This window comes from Cibotium barometz, chromosome 5, assembly GCF_041138505.1.
Source record: "Cibotium barometz isolate CiBa-2024 chromosome 5, ASM4113850v1, whole genome shotgun sequence".
NCBI lineage: Eukaryota > Viridiplantae > Streptophyta > Polypodiopsida > Cyatheales > Cibotiaceae > Cibotium > Cibotium barometz.
This window is the reverse complement of record NC_141050.1, coordinates 39,947,921-39,958,732: the sequence shown is the minus strand read 5'-3', so window position 1 is coordinate 39,958,732 and position 10,812 is coordinate 39,947,921. Positions and strand designations below refer to the sequence as shown.

Here is a 10,812-nt window from a genome sequence, read left to right as displayed (position 1 = left end):
AGGTTAAATAACCTAAGAGGGTTATTTAACCTAAGAATAATAGTTTTCTATTATTAATCACCATTGAAGGAACCCACAACTCAAATATTAGCTCAAATCATTCTCTAGTTGAGCCATAATCAATAGAAAACTATCTACCTGATCTGGAGCAGCTTATCTAAGCTTTTAGGGCTGATTTGAGTTGGAGATCTTTGGTGTGTCACCTGCTCTCATCAAGGGCAAGAAATTTATGCAAAATACCCATCATATATTGCTTTCCACAAGCTCAATTGAAACCTCCAAATTTCAGCCATGTTAATCATCAATTTTCTCACTTAATCACTATAATTAAGATGTTCTTAGTCAAATTGATCCCAATCAAAGTTAAAATCATAAAATTAGGGTTGTATTACTTTTGGGGAATCATCTTTTACATTCAAAATCACACTCACCCTCTTGAATTGCACAATTTTCATCACTTTCAGATATCCCACACTAAATTCTTCACTATTTTGACATTTTTCGCATCAAAACAAAAAACTATGCATTATTCATCATCCACATCAAGCATCCTTATTCTTCTTTTGCATCATATCACTAAGATTTATAAGAGAGTATAGAATTTGCCATAAAGACTTGTTATAAGCTCATGGTAAGACCCTCTCACATGGCATTAAGCATTAATGGGAAGTTCATCGACAGGAAGGGACACACATCTAGGCAAATCTCCTCACAAAGCATAGCATGGTTGCACAAAACATCATCCTAAGCATGTCTAAATTCACAAATGCATGAGATGACCACATTCCAAAGTATGGCATCCACACATAATGCATCAAAGGTAGATAAGGAGATCAAGTACAAAGCATTAGGCAACAAGAAGCATCAAGTCGACACCAAAGGAGCTATCAAATGAATTCATATGTTGTAAGCCACCAAATGAGTAAAAAAATCTATGTGTGTGTAAGCACACTTTACCACCTAAGAGTAGCCAGAGAGCACCTAGGGAAAGTGATGCAAATGTAAACACTCCTGACCACCTGAGATTAGTTAATCAAGCACCCAGGAGGGGAGATGTTCCATGTCCAAACCCAAATGTCAATCCATCTACCACCTACATTAAGGGGGTGTGAAGTATTTGTAAACCTCGCAACTGACCACCTTGCAGTAGCCTAAGAAAATGGCACCAAGGGGGGGTGTTGAGAAGTGTGGTGCCATTGCGCACAAGGAAGAGGTAGGGAGTGAGTTGAGTAAGCCAAAGGCATTATCCAGCAAAAAGCCACATGAGCAAAGCTAAATTATCCTATATGAGCTAGTAAATCAAAGTTGAACCTCACCCATATAAAAAAGGGGTCATTTAAAGCAATGAAAAATGAAGCAAGCTCTCAAGCATCTTTATGAGTACAAGTCTCAATACTGTAACCTAATTGTGCTTGATTCTAAGCTTATTAGATTAGCAATTAATCATCATGTTTATGCTTAGGCATCACCCACCTTAGATTACTGTAGGATTAGTACCGAATTAATGTAGGATTAGTACTAATCACCATAGCCATGCACATGCACATAGTATCCATGTTTCTTAACACCTCATGCCAAATTCTCATCCGCTAATGCAAAATCCATCAAGCCATACAGGCTACCCAACTCTTACGGTGGCTATGGCCACAACCATGCACAAAGTTTGCTACCCCATGACTCACCTATAGTAATAATCGTAACTCCCCAAGAAAAGGGGTATCAAGTAAATGTCAAAGAAAACTTTCTTCAACAAAGAGAGTTGAATAAAGCACTTAAGTTGGAGAGATCTGTGTTGAAGTGTACACACACAGTACACATATACCTCAAAAAATGGTAGCCCACAATTTCTCTTAGCTCTTACAAGATAAGTAAACAACCCACATAGGTCTCTTGTTGTTAAGTATCCTCATGTCTATCTCATATTCTTGGATCCCATGCTTTATCAGAATCCTCAACTCACAATCAATCCCCTCCTCCTTGGAGGCCATTCACTTCTTAGTGGCACTATATGCAAGCAATATGCAAGGCCACCACCTTAGCACCTTCCAATCCCATGCACATAATGTCCTTAATTCATAACCTCTTTGATATGCACTTAATTCTCCTAAATGCACAATATTGACCTATGCTTTCTCCTTCTACTATGTCCTATATTTCAAATACAACATGGTAACTAGTGATGCAAAGCAATAGACTCCACGTTATCTCACAAGATGCACTATGGTGCTTTAGAGAATTTGTTTTTTCTCAACCAATCAAAATAAAGATAATTCCTTGATTCAACATGTTTTCATTGCAAAAATGTATGATAAAATTTGATTTTATAAGTAATACATATAAAAAGAATTTCAATAAGGGGTTATAGAGGTTCTTAGTGGCTTTTCTTGAACTTTGGCAAGTAAAAACACACTATAGTTCATGGAAAAAAACACACTATAATGCCATTTTTCCCCCTAGTATTGGGTTGGTCTAAAAGTTGCTCAAACATATAAAACAAGGTTAATGATAACATCCTATATATACCATGCCCTTCCTCATATCTATTTTTAATACCATGGCCTTCCTATTATCATTGCATTATGCTAAAAAGTGTGAATCATATGAAGATATAATTTGTATTCTATGTTATGCCAAGGAATGGTCATAGTGAGCCACTTGACTCCTTAGATTAAAAATTTTGTGTTACAATAACCATGCATAAAAGAGGAGTTGTAATCTTTCTCTTAGCGTCCTTTTGCATAAACATGATGCTAGTGGGTGGAAAGCATGGTGGATTCACCTAGTATAAAAGTATAAAATGATCAAGTGGCTGGAAATGGTGGATTTCACCTAGTAAAAGCACAAAATGCCATTTATGTGCATGCAAGAAGTTTGGAGTTTCTATACTCCCTTGATGAGCAAATATCCTTTTATAAATACCCTAATTTACCACATACATAGGATTTCTACATATCCACTATGTATATGCCGAAAAAAACCCTTCTTAGCTGTTATACATACATTTGATTAAGTGATATCCCCTTGGTGGAGAGAGTGATCTCTTTTTGCATGGAAGGATGCCCTGTGGTCTACTTTAAATAAAGCTATGTTTGCCCATAACATTTTGTGGAAGATTGAAAAACTTATGAGTTATGTGTGTTCATCAAATAATCTCCACAAGGTGAAGTGGCACCTCAGTGGTTCATGTAAAAGAAGTTGGGTATGTTTCAGCTTGAACTTTATGTTAAAAATATCAAATTAACCTAGCATAAATGAGAGGATTTGAGACTAGGTTGTGCTCTTTTAAGAGCAATTTTACCGCACGTGACTCGTACGCTTTCAAATGTTTTAAACTGCAAGAAAACGAGATTGATGTGTGAATACGGAGAGGGTTTCGAATGATCCAAACATGTTTCTTTTGAAGCCTCGCATAATGATGGACATGGATGATGTCATACATAGAATTAGGGCATGAACCATTATCAACAAATGGGTAAAACACCATGCACTTAGCTTTTATTATGTACATTACTTCTTTAAAATGATAAAAAATATCTAGCCTAGAGTACACCCAAGTAAGTCCTTCAAGGATGGAGCTTTGGCGTGACTTCCCACGATGAGGCAACCGCACTCTTGGTATTGGTGTTAGACTACCTTCAAAAACAGAGCCTTTCCAATGCCTAAAAACAATACAAAAACTGGGGATAAAAATTGTGCTTGAAATTAGCACTTATCCTTCTTCTTGTTGGATGTGGGCACGTAGACTATCCTCGTGCACGTTTGTTGCAGCCAAGTCATCATCATCTTGCTTGCAAGCCTCGCTCCCGTCTTCCATTACAGGAGAAACCTCCTCACTCTCAGTATCTAATGTGCGAGAAGCTCTTGATGATCTGCTTTTCTTCTTCTTCATCACTCTGCAAACCACCATGGGGTGCTTGCAGAGCGCATTCTTTGCATCTGATGATTCGGGCTCCGTAACCAGATGGTATTCATGCATGACCCAATCAGTTCTTTCTCCACTGGGCGCCCGGCCTTTGTAAAAAACCAGGGTTTTCTTCATGCCCACCATGTCAGCTTTAGCAACGACTTTCCTATCTCTGCCGGTGGCCTTCCAATAGCCAGATGTGGAGGCTCTGTTTGTGCGGGAGCCCCTGGGGTACTTCTTATCAGAGAAGTTGAAGAAGAACCATTGAGAGTCTCTACCAGAGATGCATGAGAAATTGGGGAGCTCCCAGGGGTCGTGCTTGTAGAGATCGATTTCTGCAATGATGTTGGAAGGGATCTTGAGTCCCGAAGCTTTTCTATGCAAGTAGAAAGCAACCAGCTCTTCGTCTGTGGGGTGGAATCGAAAGCCAGGCGGGAGCACCATCCTCAGATTGGCAGCAGCCATGGCCGATGGAGGAAGATGGAGTACTATACATAATAGCTGTACACTCTATTTGAGTTGATGATTTGATCATATTGCGTGTAGCAAGCGTGTAGAATCCGTAGAACTAACTCTTCCTCCTACCCCGCCAAGGCCAGCTTGCTTTCCACTGCAGTGTGGTCGGTCCCTTGGCACACACGCTAAGAGAAAAGCCATACCACCAAGCAGCGTGAGACGCAAGCATGGCTTTCTTTGGCACTTTCTCCTAACATGATCTCCTCGTTTTGAGAGGAGTAACGATTAAGCTATTGAATCGAAGTAATTGTAACATAATCCACGTGACACTACTAAAAAATAGGTACACCTTTTTAGTACCTTGAGAGAATATTTTACTCCAACAAGAGCAATATTGCCATTCCAATTTCCTCTTTTTTTAGAGAAAAATGTAATTTTCAATACATCATTACAAGGACCCAAGGCCCAAAAATAACCACAAAAATCCCTTCACAAAACGAGTGCTAGGAGATGTTTTTATGGTTTACTAGTGGGATGACCTATGCTCCCCCAATTCCCAGCTTGATCTTTTTCAAATTCCTAGAGTAATAGGAGCCTACCTCTCCTCGAACTTCCAAAATTGCATCCGGAACCTCCAAATTCTTGTCATGTGGCAGCTTCGTGAAACTCTTCCTTTATATAATAAATATAGAGATGGTTCAATCTCACATGTTACCTTTTAACATTTTGATAGCCTTATTTTGTATCTCCCATTTGAAGCTCTCCCTCTTTAATAGCATTATATGTGCAATTGCTCACGCTATGCATATCATCCAAGATACATGGCCAATAAGTAGCCATAAAAATCCCTTATCACAAGGCCAATGCAATTGTGCCTTACATTTTTGACTTCATATATTTCTTGTTTATATGGTTTAACATGACAAGTTACCTTGAGACATTGCTATGGCCTTATTCTATAATTCCCATCTGAAGCTCATTACACATGCAATAATGAGGTAAATACTCACATGAATATCTCTCAAACACATGAGGGCACATGCAAGGCATGCACATACATTACAACATGCATCCTTACACCATAATCATATTACTACATTGACAAGTAGGGTCTATTTTAGCTATCTTATTTCTAAAAAGAACTCTACACACATACATTACAACTTGCACCCTTACACCATAATCATATTACTACATTGAGAACTAGCCCGTCTATTTTACTTATTTTATTTCTAAAAAGAACTCCTACTTAACCCTAATCATGTAATTGTCGCACTTATGTATTAGTTGGCCCCATTAAAGGGTGGCTAGTGATGTAGATGGATGCGAAGTTTTAGTTCCTCAATTAGAACCCTTAGGAGGAGGTGCGCATTGAGTAAGCATGCCAAGATTTGTGGCCCCTATTTTAAAAATAAACTTAATAGGTTATGCAAAGAGTTGCACAATCGAACATAAATCTCTCAATTGTGGGTGGTACCATCAAATTAAAACTCACTTTGTTAGTATTGATAATACTTGAAGCCCATCATGCTATAACTTTATATGTTTTCTTCCAGACAGTAAGGTAAGCGCATGATTATGGTCTTGTGTGAACCTTGATGGCTAATCATGCACAGAAGATCTCATAAATGCAAACATATTTTGGGAAAATTTTGAAGTTATCACTACTATAGTATGGGATAGTATAGATAGTGAGAATATTCATAATAATAGTGCTCTTATGTACTAGTTTTGACAACCCTAGAATAGATTTAGTTGTAGACCATTTTACTCACTTGATGATGATCATGATTAGATATTCAAAGTTAGAGGGTGCTCTATGGATGCCTGAGTTATTCTTTTGAGTATTTCTCCACCGTATCAGTTCATATCAATAAACATGCAACTGATGTCAGTTACAACCCAAGCAAGAGGGATGCAATGAGTTGTTCCTGACACGTGTGTTATCATGATGGAAGGCTCATCTAATATCTGTAATGGATACATATTTAGTTTAGTTAGGCATGCCTAGCTAAATTGTTTTACCATGCTAATTAGCAAGTATCGTGGGTGAAATCTTCCATTGTTAATATTTGTGACCTAATTTTATTGATCTCTATTCTTACTGCACCATGTTAGATTAGTCTGAGATTAGTATTGTGGATGATATCCATGTTAATACTACTAATGCTAGTGTGACGCTAGTGTGATTGGTGTATTTATATTTGTTCAAGCATTTGTATTTGGATTTATCAATGTAACTTTAATAGATTGTTATAACTAATACATTGGAATGTCTTAGTGAGCATAGGTGATGATGATGGAACGTTGCAACATTATCGCTCGGTTGAGTATTGGTAAATGGAAGATTCGTAGAGTATTTTCATCTGTTATAGCTTTAATTTAGGCCCTATTTTGGCTTTGGCCAGGTGTTGAGTTTGTATTGGCAATGTGTATGACATTCATTGTAGTAGTTTTAATTATTACTAAGGTAAGCTTTGGTTGAAAAATAGACCCAAATTTGGATGTAAACTATCTTCATGAGACACTTCACCTTGAGTTATGCCTTGTACTCTCTAATGATCCATCAGATCTATACTTAGCCTTATACACTTGCTTTATGTATGACCCTGTATTTCTGTAGATGCTCCATAAGGTCCTAAGTAGGATTGTTAATGATGGAGTGATACTTTGCCTACATGGCTCCCATCCAATTTGGGTCTGCTTGTATCTCCTCCAAACTCACGATCGTGAAATTTCGTAGTTTCAACCATGAGTGTTTATTTGAAAATGTTAGCTTGAGCCCTCTTTTCTCCTTTATCCTCTTTGACCAGAGTATAAATTGGCTGGTTCATCTATAATGGTCAAGGATTTCTTGCCATTCAAGAGTTGCTAAACCCACTTTGACATTTGTTTTGCCTTTTGTGACCACAGTATAAATTGGTTGGCTCATCTATAATGGTCAAGGATTTCTTGCCATTCAAGAGTTGCTAGACCCAATTTGACATTTGTTATGCCTTTTGTGGTTCAATAGGTCTGTCTTCTTCATTTTCAGATTTTTGTGGAACCGGGTGTGGATAGCCCTTTTGCTTGAGAGAAAGCTTGTGGATATCAACATCACTTGGACGTTGTGTTTGTTGGTAAATGATCTCCTCACTATTGATAAAGTGGATGGAGCCTCCTCCTCTATCCTCCTCCATGTGATGGGGTTGTTCAAAGAACACCACATCTTGGCTCACCATGATATTCCTTATCTTGAGATTATAGAGGGAAAACCACTATACCCTAGAAAGATACACTTGTAGCTTTTTGGATTCCACTGTCTTTTTTTTAAGTCAGGCACATGCATAACATAAATACTCAAAAAATCCTACAATATGCAAGTGAAAATTTCTTACCATAGTAGGCCTAATCCCCTTAACTGCTTGTGTAAATGCTACTAAGAATGTGCATTACAATGTTAATTACCTTGACCCAACCGTTTTACTTTGAGCATATTTTTGAGACAATTTAACCAGTATCTAGTTCTTGCGTCTATAACACTAGAGTATAGTAATGTAGTTGATGCTTAATCCGGATGTATATTCTCTTGAATTGAATTCTCCACCCCTATCAATCTTGTGTGTCTCATTTACCAAAATTGTTAGCCATATCCTTGAGAAAATATACCTATATCTTTCTACTATAATTGTAATTAGTAAAATAAAGTAAGAAGAACCACCCAGAGCAATGGTTGTGGCATTTTTCCACAAAGGTACGCATGGACTAGTTGAAGATAATACTTTGCTTTGAAGCTAGTATTGGGAAAAATGTAGAATCAAAAAGGGCTCTATAAGAAAGTATTAACAAAGAATGGTCTAGCCACCAATGATTCAAGACCACTTACTTTATTATTTTTCATCACTTCAGGTTTTCTTTCAGTTGAATAAACCTTAGTCTTTTCCACCCCACAGACGAAGAGCTGGTTGCGTTCTACGTGCGTAGAAAAGCTTCGGACTCCACATCCCTTCCAACATCATTGCAGAAATCGATCTCTACAAGCACGACCCATGGGAGCTCCCCAACTCCTCATGCATTCCGAGCACAGACTCCCAATGGTTCTTCTTCAACCTCTCTGGTAAGAAGTACCCCAAGGGCTCCCGCACAAACAGAGCCACCCCATCTGGCTATTGGAAAGCCACCGGCAGAGATAAGAAAGTCGTCGTTAAAGCAGACATGGTGGGCTTTAAGAAAACCTTGGTTTTTTACAAAGGCCGAGCTCCCAGTAGAGATAGAACTGACTGGGTTATGCATGAATACCATCTGGTTAAGGAGCCCGAATCATCAGATGCAAAGAGTAAGCTCTGCAAGCACCCAGCTATGGTGCTTTGTAGAATCATGAAGAAGAAGAAAAAGAAGAAGAAGAAGAGAAGCAGTTCAAAAACTTCATCTACATCACACGATGAGAGTGTGCAAGATTACGACTCACTTACATCACACGTTCTTGCAAAGCATGACGATTGCTTTGATAGAACGGGTAACGAACCACGAACAAAGTTCTAAAAGTAAATATGTATGTGTGTTCAGAACTATTTCCGTTGAACCTTACATCCTTTCCACCATGGGTTGAAGAAAAAGCTTTCCATAATATTTTTTAGAGCAAGTCTAAATATAACTACATATTGAATTTTTAGAGGATCACTAGTAGGCTGACCCATGATTCACACGTCTCTCAAACCTAACCTCCTCAAGCCTCCTTATCCTCCTCTTACAAAACTTCCAAATTCTTGTCACTTGAAGCTTTGTAAAACTCTTCTTTTCTATAATTTATAGAGATGTATTAAAAAAAGCTTTAGGCTAGCCTCAACCCACTTTTTTAGACTAACTATTTGAAAACGTTTTAGGCTAACCTCAACCTACTTTTTTAGAGGAAGTATTTGAAAAAGTTCTAGGCTAACCTCAACCTACTTTTTTGGGCCACCTCTCTCTCTCTCTCTCTCTTATATGCACGTAATTTTATGTACAAATTTTATCCAAAATACCCATAGATTGTTGTATTTAAGTTATCCATTTGAATTATATTTTACTATTTAGCATGTTATACTGGTTACATATTTGTTAAATAGCTCTAGGCAAGGTAGTGCTTTACTATGGCAAGTATTATGTACCACATGTATCCAAAGTAATTTCTTGAATGTTGTAAATATATTCTTCTTCTTCACATGTACCAATTTGTTTTTGGTGTTCGTGACCCACTATCCATAGTGATCATATCCACTATATGTGATTGTGTAGAAAGTTAATGTTTCAAATGCAAGGCACTTTATGGACAAGCATCTCAAAGCCTAAGGTCCCATAAATAGAGAAAAAATAAGTAGTCCCTTGCAAGACTATTTTAGATATCCTTCATGTTACCCACTACACCATCTTGTAGCTATATGTCTTGTTATTCTCTCCATGTGAAGGAGTTACAACTCAGCATCATGATCTCCGTAGGTTGTGAAGGTAACCGCACTTCTAGGTCACTAAGATTTTAGTAGCAACATGGGCAAGTCACCTTCGTTCTAGGGGGACCAAATATAGAAAAGGAAAAATGTGTGAGCTACAATAGTGAAGAGGTTGGACAAGTGCAAGATGCTAGAAAAAAACAATTTTCCTAATAAGAAAATCATACACATTAATTAACTGGTTTTAAATCTAAAATTTTTAAAAGTTCACAATATCGTCATTATTTACATGTTTTTTTTTCAATCTCAACCATGAAAAATACACTAAATGATGTGTTTTTTCTAGTAGTGAAGTGCACTAGTCTTTAGTGAGTCTTTAGTGCTCTTGGTTGGCTTCTAAGCTCCTCACCACATTTGAGCTCAACAAAAATCCTTTCAAAGGGCCTAGATCCAAAGTCTAGCATGAATTTAAAAAATTCAAAGGGTTTCATTTTTTAGCACATATTCACTATTTTTGGTGGGGAATCATGCTCATTTGGTTTTAGTGCTAGCCAATGAGAATGGTTCTCTTTGTCAATTTTTTACCATTTGCTAAATTTATAAATAAAAATGTAAAAATTTCATCGGTTTTCTTAAAGATAATGTCAAGTTTCATTGAGTTTCAATTAATGCCTTGCCTTGAGTACGATACTAGCCTACATTTCATCAACTTATGCAATTGTTTCTTTTACCTCCGCTAACTATTAACTAGGCTCTCAACATATATGCACCTAAACCTCTCCATATTCTTTTAACCATGTAGTGAGGGTCTTTTCAACCATGTAGTTAAGGTCTTACATGTAGCCAAGACATGGTTTGAGGAAGAAGAGGTTTGCTTTTACCTAGGGTAAATTTAAACTTTAAAAAAAATTGGTGGGAGAAGCCTCATAAAAATATAAAAACACCATATTAGATAATTTGGGAAAAATCCCATTCCCATTTGAAAAATGGGAGCATGGTGAACTTGTCCAAAAGTTTATCAAAACCCCCTCATGTGACATATCATCG

General features: G+C 37.4%; 1 pseudogene; it reads right to left on the bottom strand.

Moving 5' to 3' along the window:
- Positions 1-3,396: 3,396 nt before the first annotated feature.
- LOC147638478 (NAC domain-containing protein 96 pseudogene) lies at positions 3,397-4,480 on the bottom strand (annotated as a pseudogene).
- Positions 4,481-10,812: the final 6,332 nt, after the last annotated feature.